General features: G+C 40.1%; 1 protein-coding gene and 1 pseudogene across 2 annotated transcripts in view; one reads left to right on the top strand and one right to left on the bottom strand.

Moving 5' to 3' along the window:
* RASGRF2 (Ras protein specific guanine nucleotide releasing factor 2) overlaps positions 1-16,570 on the bottom strand; it is a 249,645-nt gene that overhangs the window by 69,562 nt on the left and 163,513 nt on the right. The gene's annotated exons all lie outside the window — the stretch shown is intronic.
* Positions 4,060-4,943, top strand: LOC134366792 (glyceraldehyde-3-phosphate dehydrogenase-like; annotated as a pseudogene).

Raw genomic sequence — 16,570 nt, 5'->3', positions numbered from 1 at the left:
GCAAACAAGCCCATTGGTATTTTGATAGGAATTGTGTTGACTATAGATCAGTTTTGGGAAAATTGCCATCCTAACAAATACGCATATTGAGTTTTCCAATCAATTAATTTGGTATATCATTCCATTAATTTCTCTCAGCAATGTTCTGTACTATACAGTAGACAAGACCCACTTTTTTGTTAAATTTATTCTGAAGTGTTTGATTCTCTTTGAAGTTATTGTGAATAGAACTATTTTACTAATTTCATTTTGGATTGCTCATTTTTAGTATATAAAATACAATTGGTTTTTATATCTTGAACTTGCATCCTGCATCCTTGCTGAACTTGACTCACAGATTTCGAGAATTAACTATTTTATTCCAGTACAGTGATAATCACAGTGTAAAAGTGCTATGTGAGAACAAATCTATGAGTTATGAGTTGCAGGATACCAAAAGATTAAGCCTCATTTCCTGGGAACAGTATCAGAGGAAGTCTCAAGGAACCCTTAGGTAAGAAAATACCAGAACTGACCTCATTCGGTGAATTAAAGCAACTGAGAGCTATTCAAGCATCTTGGAGATTCTTTCCTTGATCCTAACCTTCCTGCCTTTCCATTCTCAGAATTCTCTATATCCAATAGAACCATCTCTTTCTGTCACAGGCCAGCCAGGCAGTAAGAGAATGTCAGTGGGAAGGAAGCCACCAAAAATAATTCTTAGGCACCAGGAAATAACAATTATTGGTTCATTCTCAAAATCTCTGATATATAAGACACTATATTTCCTTTTTTGGTGATGAGAAAACTGATATCGGAAAGAGCCAATAAGTGGCTTAACCTGGAACTTGAGGCTGCACACAACAGACAACCAAATCACTGGTCCCTCGATCCACTGAAAGGTACAGCCAGTGCTCAAGAGCCAAAGCCACAACTAACCTGCCTTTGACAACTGCAACAATTTTTCACAAGACACATTCACTGAGAGGTGTAACACTTTCAGGAGAGAAGGTTGCAAGTGAAATTTTTATTATTAAGTTACCAGTTCCCCCATGAATCGAAGACTCAATCTCTTTTGGACTGTATCCAGGATGGAGCCCAGACAATGTTTTCTGACTCTCAGTGCAGCCAGGAATCTGCCTCAAGCCCCTTCCAAAATGTCATGAGGCATAAATGAACAAGCTCAGGGGATGCCTGTCCAGAAGTGAGAGAGTTGGACAGGCACCCCTTCAAGGTATATCTAGTTCCCTCTCTTTGGTTCTTCCCACTTAGATTTCCAGCTGACACCTAACACTTAGCTAATTGTGAACTGAGATCATTATTGTATTCTTAACTTAGTCTTTCACGTCTTGGACTTGCAATTTCATCATCTTCATTGCTTCTTTTTCACCATGTCTTATATATAGTCCATCAAAAATATCTACACCAACTTTTCTCAGACTCCTTCCCCTTCCCAAACAGTCCCAGTGCAGGTCCTAAGTATCTCTTACCATTACTACTGCAAAAACCTACTGGCAAGCCACTTGGCTCTTCTCTTCCCAATTATCTGTCATTATACACAGAGTCACCTGTGGTGAAAATCATTAGAGATTCATTTAACACAGTGATTTCTTGACTGTGCCCAGAAGTTACACTCTTTTCATTGGATTACCTTGGGATAACACAAAGCTAATACTTTTTTGCAGTTATTTTACTAATTCTTGCCCAAGTATCAGTCAGTCCGGGAAGCAGTATGCATGTATGCATTTGTGTTTGCAAAGAGACAGAGGGAATGAATGGGAGGTAAGGACATGCATTTATTTCAACCCAGCACTCTGGTCTGCCATGATGATAGGGGCTAGAGATCCAACAGTGAACACAACAATCCCTGCTCTCAAGAAACTTATAAATTGAGTGGAGGAATGAGTCAATAATAGCTGCAGGAAATATTCATTGAACACTTAGATGGTTCCAAGTACCGAGCTAAGAACTGCATATGGATCACCTCTTTTCATTCTAATGACAACTCTACAAGTTAGGCACAATCATTATCCTCTCCTTAAAGATGAGAAAAATGAGGCGTCAAGAGGCTGCCATAGGTTACTCAGCTAGATAAGTGGCACAACTCAAATGCAGGTTTATTTGACACCAAAATTCACTCTCTTCACCACTCTTTAATCCTGACCCCTTGTAGAGTCGTTCTTAACTGTCCTTACAGATACCCCATTCCCCCTAAAGCCCTCATGGCCCATGTTCCCTAATAACTTCTTTTCCCCATGGCAGATCACTGGACACCAGCAATCAGAGGTCACGTCTCCAGCAAGCACTGTCCTCAGGAAGAGGCACGCAGCCTTTCTTTCCCACCCTCAGTGTAAGAAGAACAGAAGCTCAAAGCCTCAGGATTAGCATTAACTGTCGAGGGCAAGGGGCTTCTTAACTGTATCCTCCACCCACCCTACAGTGATGTCAGCAGGAGCAGACATCATGAGTGTGCCATAGACACTGAGTGAATTGCTTTCCACAGAGGGCAGCCTGAGTGTTTTCAAAAATCAAGATTGGAAGTCAACAAAAGATGGCAGGGTGATACTAAAAATCACTAAATTACACACTTTAAATAGGTGAATTATACAGTATGAGAACTATATCTCCATAAACTGTTTGAAAATAAAATATGACAGGTAGCCAATCTTAGAGACAGTAAGTCACCAGCAGAGGATATTGCATGGGCAGGATGTATTCCAAAGGAATTCATGGTGGGCGGATATCAAAATGAGAAAGTAAATAAATAAAATCTAATTGGTGAATTCAGGGGGTTCTTCTATTTGCCATTATGGTTCTGTTACATGTTTATCCGAAGAAATGTTTATGAGAACAGAGAAATATGTTCAAATCCCTAAAGGTGTCTTCCATGTGTGTCAATCAGTATCCAAGGACCCTCCTCTGGAATGCTTTTGTGGAAGCCCTGAACACTGCTGGGAAATTAAACCCAAATTATGAAACACGCAGAGGAAACCAGGAATGAAAGGCAGTCATTGACACTTCTTTATGTACAGGAAGTGACTAAATCTGAGAGAGAAGGAAGCTAAGATTCATATTTGAAGCTGCTCAGTAATTAAAATCATAGAATAGAAAATGCGTACTGTTCCTTGTTCAACTGTCCCTTGAAATATCAGAGACATATGGCTCTGAAATGCCACTTAACAAAGACTTAGAGAACTAGACGAGGAGTCCAGTTTGTGATTTACAACTGCACTTGAGTAACTTCACCTCGCTGAACCTGCTTCCTTATATATCACAGGAAGAAGAAAATATCTGCCTTCCCACTTCCCAGGTTTGTTGTGATGGACGCACATGCCAGTACTTACTGAAGGGCTTCGAAATGGTAAGGCAGCATACAAATGTAAGGTATGAGATGTCTTCATAAGTCCATAATGCAATAAGTCCATAGTGTGGAAAAAGGAAATGAGAGCATCACCTGCAAATCTTTAATGCTGCAGGGAGGAAGGTGAGGAAGGCCGGGGCAGGGGACTCTAGCCTTTGCTAAGACTGTATGCATTTGCTGCCTGCCTCTGATGGGGGCTCTAACTTGTTCTGTACACAATCCACAGGAATTAAACTGACTTTGGCAGGGAAATCTCTGGCAGTGTAACATTATTTGCCAGATGAAGGTTTATCTGAACTAATATCTTCTAATGTTTTTAATTAATTCTGAATTGTGTATGGGATCTTGAAAGTTAGAAGCAAGAACAAAGAAAAATCTGTAAAGAGGAGGAGGATTATAGGCAGGTAACATCCGTGCTATTCCCACTTGAACACTACACAAAATTAAACATCTAGCCTGAGTCTTTATAGCTGATGATACAATAATATCTGAAAAAAAAGATGGTTGGTCCCCTATGTTATCTGTTATATTTATTTAAAAACAAGCTCTCTGCTCTTCTCTGTTGCAGACAGCTGCGTCCTCTCACACAGTGCCAGCCACGTCCCTGAGACACAATAGTGAGGGTCGGAGTAAACGGATTTGACTGTATTGGGAGCCTGGTCACCAGGGCTGCTTTTAACTCCAGCAAAGTGGATACTGTCGCCATCAATGACCACTTCATTGACCTCAGCTCCATGGTGTACATGTTCCAGTATGACTCCACCCATGGCAAGTTCCATGGCACAGTCAAGGCAGAGAATGGGAAGCTTGTCATCAATGGAGAGGCCATCACTATCTTCCAGGAGTGAGATCTCGCCAACATCAAATGGGGTGATGCTGGTGCTGAGTATGTCATGGAGTCCACTGGTGTCTTCACCACCTTGGAGAAGGCGGGGGCTCACTTGAAGGGTGGAGCTAAAGGGTCATCATCTCTGCCCCTTCTGCTGACGCCCCCATGTTCGTGATGGGTGTGAACCACGAGACCTACGAAAACATCCAGCAATGCCTCCTGTACCACCAACTGCTTAGCCTCCCTGGCCAAGGTTATCCATGACAACTTTGGCATCATGGAGGGACTCATGACCACAGTCTACGCTGTCACTGCCACCCAGAAGGCGGTGGATGGCCCCTCTGGGAAACTGTGGCATGACAGCCATGAGGCTCTGCAGAATATCATCCCCAAATCTACTGGTGCTGCCAAGGCTATGGGCGAGGTCATCCCTCAGCTGAATGGGAAGCTCACTGGCATGGCCATCCGTGTCCCCACTGCCAACCTGTCGGTCATGGATATGACCTGCCATTTGGAGGAAGCTGCCAAATATGAAGACATCAAGAAAGCGGTAAAGAAGGCATTGGAGGGCCCCTAAAGGGCATCCTGAGCTACACTGAGGACCAGGTTGTCTCCAGCAACTTTAACAGGGATGCACACTCTTCCACCTTCGATGTCAGTGCTGGCATTGCCCTCAATGACCGCTTTGTCATGCTCATTTCCTGGTATGGCAATGAATATGGCTACAGCAGCAGGGTGGTAGACCTTATGCGCCACATGGCTTCTGAGGAGTAAGAGCCCCCGGGACCACCAGCCCCAGCAAGAGCACAAGAGGAAGAGAGAAGCCCTCAGCTGCTGGGGAGTCCTTGCCCCAACTCAGTCCCCCAACACACTGAGAATGTCCCCTCTGTGGCACGGTTTCCATCCCAGATCCCCTGAAGAAGGGGAGGGGCCTAGAGAGCCCCACCTTGTCATGTACCATCAATAAAGTCCCTTGTATGCAGCCAAATCAAACACACACACACACACACACACACACACACACACACAAAATCACAGTACTATTATTTTACTCTATTTCAACAAGGCTATTTTGGGTTCTCTATAGGTTTATGACTCTTGATTTTCAAAACCAGTGAAATATTTGCTTCAGTATAAGTCTTTCATTGCTTCTCATTATGATGCACGTGTAGAAATGTTGGCAATAGTAATTTAGTCCAATACAACAGACGCTGCCTCCACTTAATCTAATACCAGCTAAATTCCTCAGACTCTTACAGAAACCAGGAAGTGTGTACCCATAAAGAATAACTTGTAGATCCAGACAAAAAAAGTGTTTCAAAGTTTAAAAAAAAAAACTGTTGTCAGAGAAAGCTGACTAATTGGAAGAATGTATGAAATACTTTGAAACTATATTAACCTTCTTTCTCAGGGTCATGCACTGAAACCTTGTTACTTTGCTAATGTGACATTTTGTTTTGGTTTTCAAATCCAAAGTTTAACAACATGGCAGATAATTATACAATTACTATGAGCAGGCTGAAATTTCCATCTTGATCATTTGATATTTGCTTTATGCCTGTTTATCTCATCTCAACTGGACTGTCAGTTCTCAGAGAGCAGAAACAATGCCTCAGACTTCATTTTTATCTTCACAGTACCTGGTATGGTGCTGCGTGTGCACAGAAAGACATATACAACTAATTAAAGATTAAACAAAACCAAGTAAACTGTGCCTAATTCAGTCCACAGAGTGGGAAAGAATAATACTTTTAATTTGGGCAGAGACTTTTGAATCTCGATACCAACCTCCCTGATGAACAATCGGATTTAGATCATGTGTTTAAAAAATCCTAAGCAACTACTGTTTCTGGGATCCTTTCCAACAGGTCTGGGTAGCAAGGTCAGTGGTGGCTAGACCTCCCACCCTCTCCCAGTACCCCCAATTTTTTGGCATTCCCACTTCTCTGTAGCCTCTTCTCTAAAATGATTGGCCCAGTTTCTAGTCACAACATTGCAAGAGCCGAGCTTTCGGTCCTAGAATCACAAAGCATGTAGTGAATACAAACCACCTGTTTTCCTACCAATAGGAAATTTACTAGTTTCTTTCCAGCTTTGTTTTAGACTTCTAAATACCCCATAATTCCAAGAGACTGACTTTTCTGCAAGGGGGGTCTCAAACTGGGACAGTCCAACCCCCAGGCAACCAAGATGCTAGGGTAAGTATAATGTGTCACATAGGCCAGCTTCAATTTTATCTTAAAATGATAATTACAATTTTAAATTCAGCACTACAGACAGACAATAGCTACACAGGGAGGCTCCTCTCAGTTTGCAGAGGAGAGTGGAGCCATTAAGTTCCTTCCTATTGCTAAGCAACAGTTGTGTGAAAATCAAACTGCTCTCAGCTCTCAAACAGCAGAAAAATCAGTCTATTCAATTCAGAAGACTACTGGTGAAGGAAGATGAGAGAGACTGTTCAGAGACACTGGAATATAAGGCAGATTTAAGCTACATGTTAAGTTCACATATATTCCCTTGATTTCAAAACATTTGGCTGAGTATAACCCCGGGGTGCTCTGTTCCACAGGGAACAACCCAGACTTGCTTTTTTCCAAAATGAAAATATGCTCTTTGAATTCAATTCAATTTAATTTTTTATGAATAATTTGGCCAGAAATTATTATGAATAATTTGGCCAAAGTTTACTAGCTACCATGATACCATCTGTATTAGTTACCTGTTGCTGCGTAACAAATTACCCTAAAACTTAGAGGCTTAAAACAACACACATTTATTATCTCAGTTTCTTCAGGACAAGAATTCAGAGGCTTAGCTGGTGGCTCTTGCTCAGGGTTTCTCATGAGGTCGTGGTCCAGATGTCCACCATGCCTGCAATCATCTGAAGGCTGCCCTGGAGCTGGAGGACCTGCTTCCAATCTCCTGCATGTGGCTGCTGGCAGCAGGCATAGTTCCTAGTTTCTTGTCTTGTAGGCCTCTCCTCATGACAAGGCAGCTGTTTTCCCTCAGAGCAAGTGATCCAAGAGAGAGACTGACCAAGATGGAGGCCACCGTGCCTTTGATGACACAAGCTTCGAAACTACACGTGACATTTCCACTTTATTTATTTATTAGAAGGAAGTTACTAAGTTCAGCCCACACTAAAGGGTAGGGAAATAAAGCTCCAACTCTTGAAAGGAGGAGTGTGAAAGAATCTGTGGGCATATTTTAAAAATCACCAGACCATCCAACAGAAATGTGAATGTCCTTCTCTAAACAAAATGGCAGCACTACAGAAACCCAAAGGACCAAGTTCCAGCTTTATACATCAGGCAGAGGTATGGGCCCTCTTTTCATTTATTTCTTTAAACATCAAGTGCCCACTGGGTCAAGACAATAAAGTACTGGTGAAATCCAAGCAGGGTAGGGTCGTTGTTAGAAGAGCCAGACGACAGGATTCAAATCTGCCATGTTCTACCTATGTGACAGGTGATTTACTTAACTCTCTGTGTCTCAATTTCCTCTATTAGAAAGAGAGTATAACAATAGGAGCTACTTCACAGATAAGTTAACATATGTAAAGTTTATAACAGAGATTGGTATACAGTATGCCCTGTGGCTGTACACAACTCTAAATTGCTGTTGTTGTTGTTATGTTTATAGTAAGTGCAACCACTCAGTTTGTATACAGAAACACCCAACTGGGCAGCATAGGAGAAGGGTTAGCATACCCGGCAGATAAAAGGTCTCTTACCATAGACCTTAGATGTTTTAAGACTCAGTTTACCTGTGCTGACTTCCACACTAACCGTGTAAATATTACTCTGACTGCGATATTTAATCTTTGACATACTAGTTTGAAAGATTTTATAACTAAAAGCTTATCACATCCTTTCAACGTATGGGGCTGATGAAATGTTACATAATCGACATTATCATTGATAAGTTCTCCCAATAGAAAATTCACTGAGAAATTTGGCTTTTCATTACACATTGTTGAGGCTTTCTACTATTTCTAACTTTCCAGAGTAATGATTTTCAGCCTTTTTTAGTATTGACATGCCTGCTGTTGTTTATTTGCCTAACTGCATTTATGGTAAAGGTTTAAATAACCAAAAAGTCCAGGAAACCAGAATGTTTTTTAGTCTTACATGATGACAGTTTTTGTTTTATGATTACGCTGAATCATTATTAGATAGTGAGAGCCTTTCTGACTCATCAGCATTCTCACCATGTTGAAAGAATTTTATTGAATGTTAATTTTTAAAAAATTGTATTCTCTTCAGAAAATCAGGAGTGTATGTTTAGATATTTTTTCTCTTTCTAATGATCTCTCCCAGCTGAAGAGTTTTCATCTTTAAAATAAGGGGTTTATCTTCTATTAATACATTTTTCACGATGGAAAAATTCCACAGAACCAGGATATAATCCTAGAAACGGGGATGGCTGGTTAATTCAATTGGTTAGAGTGCAGCCATGTAACGCCAAGGTCAAAAGTTCGGTTCCCTACACCACCAGCTGCCAAAAAAAAAAAAAAAAAAATACTGGGAATGCATTAAAAAGCACACCCTGAGAGCCATTTATTACAGGACCCAGCAGGATACATGAGGATAGTGCTAGACTCTGGACTAGACTGCAAGAGGCAGGGCCAGCTTCCTGGGATGCAACCTGTGTCACACAGAGCCCCCCATTTAGAAGGGCCCATGCTTGGTTTGGTTTTCTGCTGTCACTGTCTTGAAACCAAATACTTTTTTCAGAGAGGAGACCTGTGTTTTCATATTTCACTGGTCCTATAAAGTATGTAGCCAGGTTTAGCAAGAGGATGCACCTCCTTGAAATAGGTGCAGAATTACAAAAGGTGAGAATATACCAAGGAAAAAAGATTGCAGGAGCCAGAAAAAGAGGAGATGAAGGAGAAATAAGGCAAGGGTGGGTTGCACAGAAAATGAAAAGATGGTGAGGGCCCCATACAGAAATACTGCATGCGGCCAACATGACCTTAGACTTCTGAATGGCATCCTTAAAACAGGTTAGACAGATAGACAGCTGTTTCCCACTATGCCTGGACTAACCAGGAAATAGAGAATTAGAGAAGAAAGTGAGCACAGTCTTCTTAGGGTTGGCAGGTAGAGCAGCAACTCTTAGCCTTAGGTCTGTTTTTGCACTGTTCACACGTGCGGCACATTTCCATCAACACCATTTCTCTTTTTTGGAGTGCTTGTCTCTCAGAGGACGTTCAGACTCCCCAGGGAGACAGGTGTATTTTGAAGAAGTCCCCTGGCTGTTCTGATTCTACCCCAACCGCACTCCATTGGGAATCACTGCAATAAGATATCTACATGATATTAAGCTTCTGATTTTGAAACAGAAAATCAATTTGTAATTCCTGCTGAAATTTCCATTTTAGCTTGAAATATGGACATTGGAAAAAGCCCAAACTCTGCACCTTTCTTAAAAGTTTACTTGCACTGATAAGCTATTTAAACAGTGCTGAACGTTCTCACAAATCCTGAAAGAGACTACAGACAGCAGGGTACATATGTGATATCAAGTTAATTCCACAGTAATCAACATCTTACTGCAAATTTAATCCAATTCTCAACACAGAGATAAATCCTTCCTCTACCTGAATGAAATCATTGTACTAAGACCCTGGTTATTGCATCCTGTGAAAGAAATCACATATCCTTCAATGCCAACTGCTGGCCAACTAAGAATCCACCTACAGATGACTAGTTCCCTCCCCCTGGGCTCATCTCTCTGGAGTTCCGAGCTGCTGTAACTGTCACTTAGGGAAATGCTAGGTGGATACAGAGGTAGGAAGAAGATGGAAAGAAATAGTTATACTACAACAAAGACAGGAGTAAGAATCAATAACAAAAGGAAGTGATTCAAGTTTCCCAAGCGCCTGCTTTTTTGAAGTTGCTACAGGATTAGAAGCAATAGAGCAAAGAAAGCAACAATTTGGAAGTGGACCGTGAGAACCAAGGCAAGGCCCTTCACACCCCGGCTCGCAGATTTGCTTCAGAATCTACAAAATGAGGAGATGAAGAAAAATGTTCCCTGCTGTGCTTTCCTTAGTGAGGGATGACAATGAGGCATCCTTCAGACCTTTGAGATAAGTCACCCTCTGAAAGCAAAAGTGGGCAAGTGCAGTGGATGAGAAGAGATCGACTTTCTGTAGAACCGCCCTGCCAAAGGAATGAAACAGGGGGCGGGACCACTGAGGGGTCAGGGGTGCACCGCTGATGCTTAAGAGTGTCGCAGGAAATCTTGGCTGTATCGACCTGTAACTCCAGCTGTAAACGATTATAGTAAATCTGAGGTCACATAGCCAAATGTGGCTCACGGGAGTATTTTGCTTAGCCTGGACAGTGTTTGTAAAGAGTATGAATTCACTTCCAACATTTCAAAACAGATGACTTCACATAAAATGCAGATTTCTGGTTTTGTTTTTAAAAAAAGAAATAGAGAAAATACATCTGACGGCCCTAGTCCTACAGTGTCTCATGGCAACCATGGGCAGGACCTGAGCACCCCTTTAAACATGACATCACCTCCTCATCCCTTGTTTAGGTTACTTGCCTGGCCCTGAAATGGATGAAACTAATGCAATCAAACAGCAACTAAGCAATGTGAGGCATAATCAACTGTATTGTACCTTGGCTGCCGAGAGACAGTAACAGAAGAGAATGGTCTGCATGGAGCCCAGGCAAGGGCATTGCAAAGAAAAAGTACCTGGCAGTGTAGCAGTCAGGGAAGAGGATTCCCAGGCCAGCTGGAGCAAGGATTTGAGTCTGCTTGGAAGGCACAGAGAAGGCATATGATCAGTAGCTCTGTGTAATCTAGCTTGCTGTGTGGCATCTTTTCAGGAAGAGAATACAAGAACCACCTGCTTACGAGCACTCCTAGCTGCTGTGCAGGATTAGAACTACACTCACACCAGCAAGAGATGTAGCTTTTCAGTCCTGCAATTCTAATTCCAGGCAATAAGTGAGTGAGCGTGTGTGTGCGTGTGGGTGTGTGTGTGTATAAAATTAGGACTTTGGATCACTGTTAATTTAAATTTGGTTTGCCAAAGCTCTTTATTTTCATTAACAATAATAAGGATAATATTTTTATTTAAAAATATAAATTAGATAAATCTCATATTTTATCCCTAAAACTTCAACTAGCTGTCTTTGGTAAAATAATGAAAAGATGGTTTTTATACAATTTGGAAAAAAAAATAGAAAATATGTCCCAAACTAGTATACCATCAAGTAGGAAAGTAGGAAAAAATAATACATTCTGAATCTGTTGAAGAATGTGTGAGAGAACAGGTTTTCCTTTAGAAATGACCCAATAACTATGAACAACAAAGTCTATGAAGGTGTAGGTGATCTAGTTTCAAAGTCTGAATTTTGACATGATGTGTACAGAAAAAGCCTTGTGGGATTATTTTGCTAACTGGCTTTTGTGAGCTGATTATATGTTTACATGATCACATTAAAAAAAAAAAAGAGCACAACTATATCACCATCGTATATATTCACACCTAACAAGGACTTGAAAAGAGGGACTTATAACTCAAAACATAGGCTAATAAAAGTTAATGTTGGTTCCAGTCAATGTAATAAAGCAAGAAAAGAAACGAAAGGCATACAATTGGAAAAGAAGAAATAAAACTATCCTTATTCACAGATGAAATGATTCTATATGTAGAGAATCCTAAAGAATCTACACTAAAAAAAAAAAACCTAGTAGAACTAATAAACAAATTTAGCAAGGTTGCAAGAAACAAGACAATATAAAACAATTGTATTTCTATATATTAGCAACAAACTATCTAAAAATAAAAGTAAGGAAACAATTCCATTCACAATAGCACCAAAAAGAGTCAAATACTTAGAATAAACATAGCAAAACAAATACAAGACTTGTACCTGAAAAATATAAAACATTGCTGAAATGACAGAGATCTAAATAAATGGAGACATTCCAAGTTCATGAATTAAAAGACTGAATATTGCTAAGATGTACAATTCTCCCCAACTGACCTATAGAATCGATAGAACCACTATAAAAATCCTAGTAAGTAAGACTTTGAGTTTCAGCTCTGACATGTAAAGAACTTGGAGTTCATCACATTCATCCTTATAAGAAAAAAAGCTGGATAAAATAAAAATCAACAATCTTCCTGGACACAGCAGAAACTTGAGGTTGCAAGGAAAATAGCCATCCCCAAATCTGGAGAAACAGGTGCATCCAGAGAGACATAGCCAAGATCTGCTTAGCTGGAGCAGAAGTCACTGGAGCCATAAGCGGGTAGCAACAATTGAATGGTCATGTGAATGAACTGCTGGAGGCTGAAAGTGGACCAGCACGGGAGTGAGAAACTCTTGAAGACCACAGTCTTAGGAGGCCCCCACTCATTCGTGGACTTTACCTCCAGAAGCCACACCAGGTCCTCACAGTAAAGCCTGGGGAAAGATCTCTTCATGCAGGGAGAGAGGAAGAGTAACATTGTGAAGTATGCCCAGAACCTTCTCCACAACAAAGGCCTGCTCTCCAGTGAAAAATCCTGTGCAGAGCCTGTCCCAGCTTGGGGAAGCGCATTCCTCCCACTCCAGGCCCCTCTGGCCTTTCTGTCTTTCCTAAAGAGAAAAATAACATGCACTACAGGGGTCAGGGATTCAAGAAAATAAACTGGGAATGCTGCAGCCAGAGACGTAGGGAGCAGGCAGGAAAAGAAGTTCATGTCAGTGGAGAAACATTTGTGAGCATCACAGCTTCAAGACAGAGGTCCACTAAAACTCCGAGATTTCTTTGGAAGATATAGAACCCCCCGACCACCACTGCACCACCACACCCACAGAGATCCAGTATGACAACAGTAGAATATAGCAGAAAGAGCTAGAAGACAAACTCTCTCTGAGGAGGAGTACATAGGAAGGGCAAAGTCAAGAGGGAAAACAAAAAGAAGGACCCTGAAGGAATTTGAAGCCTCTGGTTCCTATAGTTACAGCAAACAGCAAACACAGCCCAAATTCTAGCTGAATTAACATAAATCTTCATACTTAAAGGCCTATTTATCCCAGTCTCTATGACCTGCTACAACTTGTCCAGGTCCCAACCAAAAATTACAAGGCAGGAAGAAACAGTCTGAAGAGATTGTATTCATTTGCTCAGGCTGCCATAATAAAATACCACAGACTGGATGGCTAAAACAAAATAAGTTTATTTTCTCACACTTCTGGGGGCTAGAAGTCCAAGATCAAGGTTTTGGCAGCTTTGGTTTCTTTTGAGGCCTCTCTCTTTGACTTGTAGATGTCTGTCATCTTCCTGTCTTCATGTGGGCGCCCCTCAGTCTGTGTGTGTGTTCTAATCTCTTCTTATAAGGACACCAGTCATATTACAATAGGGCTCACTCATCTGACTTCATTTAACCTTAATTACATTTCTAAAGATCCTATCTCCAAATATAGTCATAGTCTGAGATTTTAACATATGAATTTGGAGGACAGGGATGGACCATAATTCAGCCCCTAAAAGAGACAAAGCAAGCACCACAATCAAATTCAGATATAACACAGACCTTGGAATTGTCAGACAGGGAATTTAAAATAAGTATGATTAACATTTTAAGGATTCTAATAGAAAAAGTAGACAACATGCAAGTACAGATTGGTAATACAAGCAGATAGATGGAAACCAAGAATCGAAGGGAAATGACAGAATCAAAAACACCGAGAAAGAAATAATGTTTTCATCGGATTCATCAGTAGACACAGCACAGCCAAGACAGTGAGCTTGAAGATAGGTCAATAGAAATTTTCAAACTGAAATGCAAAGAGAAAAAAGAATGGAAAAAACCAAAAAACAGAAGAGAACACATGAGAACTGTCGGACAATTTCAAAAGGTACAACACACATGTAATGAGAATACCAGAGAATGGAGAAGAAGAAATATTTTCAATGATAATGGCAAGAACTTTCCAAAATTAGTAACAGGCATGAAACCCAGATCCAGGAAGCTGGGAACACCAAGCAAAATAAATACCCAAATAACCACACCTAGGCATATCATATTCAAACCGCAGCAAACCAAGACAAAGAAATTTTGAAAGAAGTTGGAGAAAATAAACACCTTACCAATAGAGAAACAAGGGTAAGAATTACATCTCATCAGAAACCAGGCAAGCAAGAAGAAAACGGAGTAAAAATTCAAAGTGTTGAAAGAAAAAAAACCCCACCGAGCTAGAATTCTATACTCAGTGAAATTATCCTCCAAAAGTGAAGAAGAAATAAAGACTTTCCCAGGCAAACAAAAACCGGAGGAATTCATTGCAAGTAGACCTGCTCTGCTAGAAATGTTAAAAGAAGTTCTTCAGGCAGAGAAAAATGATATAGATCAAAAACTTGGATCTATGTAAAGTAAAGAAGAGCATTGGAAAAGGAATAAATGAAGATAAAATAAAATCTTTTGTTTTTCTTATTTTTAATTGATCAAAAAATTAACTGTTTAAAGTGATAATAGTAACCGTGTATTAGGTGATGATGGCATATGGATAAGTGACATAAATGACAGTAATACTACAATGGAAGAGCTGGACACCTCTGTTATAAGGTACCTACACTACATGGAAGCAGTATAGTGTCATTTGAAGGTGGAGAAACTATGTCTCTAATACACTGTTGATGGAAACGTAAAATGGTATCGACACTTCTAAAAACAGTTTGACAGTTCATTAAACAGTTAAACGTAAACTTATCATACAACCCAGCAATGCCATGCCTAGGTATCTACTCAACATAAATGAAAACATCCATACAAAAACATGTATGTGAATGTTAACAGCAGCATTATTCATAGTAGCCAAAAAGTAAAAATAACCCAAATGTCCATCAACTGATAAATGGATAAATAATATGTGATATATCCATACAATGGAATACTATTCCACAACTAAAAGGATCAAGTGACTGATACATGCTACAAAAATGGATAAACCTCAAAACCACTGTGCTAAGTAAAAGAAGCCAGTCACAAAAGGCCACACATTATATGATTCCATTTATATTCAATGTCCAGAAGAGATAAATTTGTAGAGACAGAAGAGAGATTAGCAGTTGCAAGGGGCTGAGGGAAAAGACAAATGGGGAGTGGCTGCTAATAAATAAGTAAAAGGCTTCTTTTTGTGGTGATAAAAATGTTCTAAAATTTATGATGGTGATCATTGCACCAATATATTAAAATCCATCGAACTATAAAGTTTAAATAGGCAAATTGTATGGTATGTGAATTATATCCCAATAAAACTGTTATAAAAATATAACTGGAAAAAAATCACTACAATGATTTCTATTACTTTGACATAAAAAGATTTTTTAACATGATGCAGAACTCTAGGCAACCTTCCATGTTTTAAATGATGAAGAAAAGTGAGAATTTAAATTTACAACTTGGAACAAGATCAATTATGTGTACTATGCAAAAACTACCAAAGACAAGTGTTGAATTATACCTAGGTTCAGGAAGAGATAAAAATTTTGGTTTTTCATCTGTAATCCACTACAAATAATACCGAGTCACAGATTTTTACTAGTTCCGTGGTTCTCTAACTTTAATATGTATCAGAATCAACTGAGGAGCTTGTTAAAACACAGATGCTGGGCCCAACCCCAAAGTTTCTGATTCAGTTGGACTGGTGTGTGGTCCAATATTTTGCATTTCTAACATGTTTCTAGCTGATGCTGATGATACAGGTCCAGGGATCACACTTTGGGAACCAGTAGGCTGGTTCGACTCTCAGGCTCCAATCTTGAGAAATCCCAGGCCCAGACAGATTAAGCAAATTGTCCAAGGTGACTCAGATAGGACTCATTCTAGCTCTCCTCACAACCAGCTCACCAGTCTTCCCATGATTCTGCACCTAAAACACTGAACACATAAATTAATACTAGACTGTGGAATGAAATAAAGGAGAGAGTGGGTTAGGATTACACAACTGTTTTTAACCATGTGTTCCTACTGAATTAATCAAATAATTACAAAAATCCACCATCATCCAAATCTAATATAAAATTTGGAAACTAACAAATTTTTATCCTTAACTGACATTACCTCGGTAAAATATTCACACATATGTATACATACACTTCAACACACACACCCCCATCCAGTCCAGTGGTTCTCCAGCTTGGCTCCATATTAGTATCACCTGGGGAACATTAAAACATTCTGAATCCCAGGATGTACTCCAGACCAATCAAGTCGGAGTGTGGGACCAGGTATCAGTGTATTTAAAAACTTGTCCAAACCCAACTCACACCAGCTCACATCTACTATTGACTACACAAGGCATGCCTGGTATTACAGAAGAGAAAGCAGATAATGAATTATCTACTTCAGAAGTACCAGGTAATCACCAATAAAGGAG

Source organism: Cynocephalus volans, chromosome 2 (genome assembly GCF_027409185.1).
Source record: "Cynocephalus volans isolate mCynVol1 chromosome 2, mCynVol1.pri, whole genome shotgun sequence".
In the NCBI taxonomy this organism is placed as follows: domain Eukaryota; kingdom Metazoa; phylum Chordata; class Mammalia; order Dermoptera; family Cynocephalidae; genus Cynocephalus; species Cynocephalus volans.
This window is presented reverse-complemented; position numbering and strand designations above follow the sequence as displayed.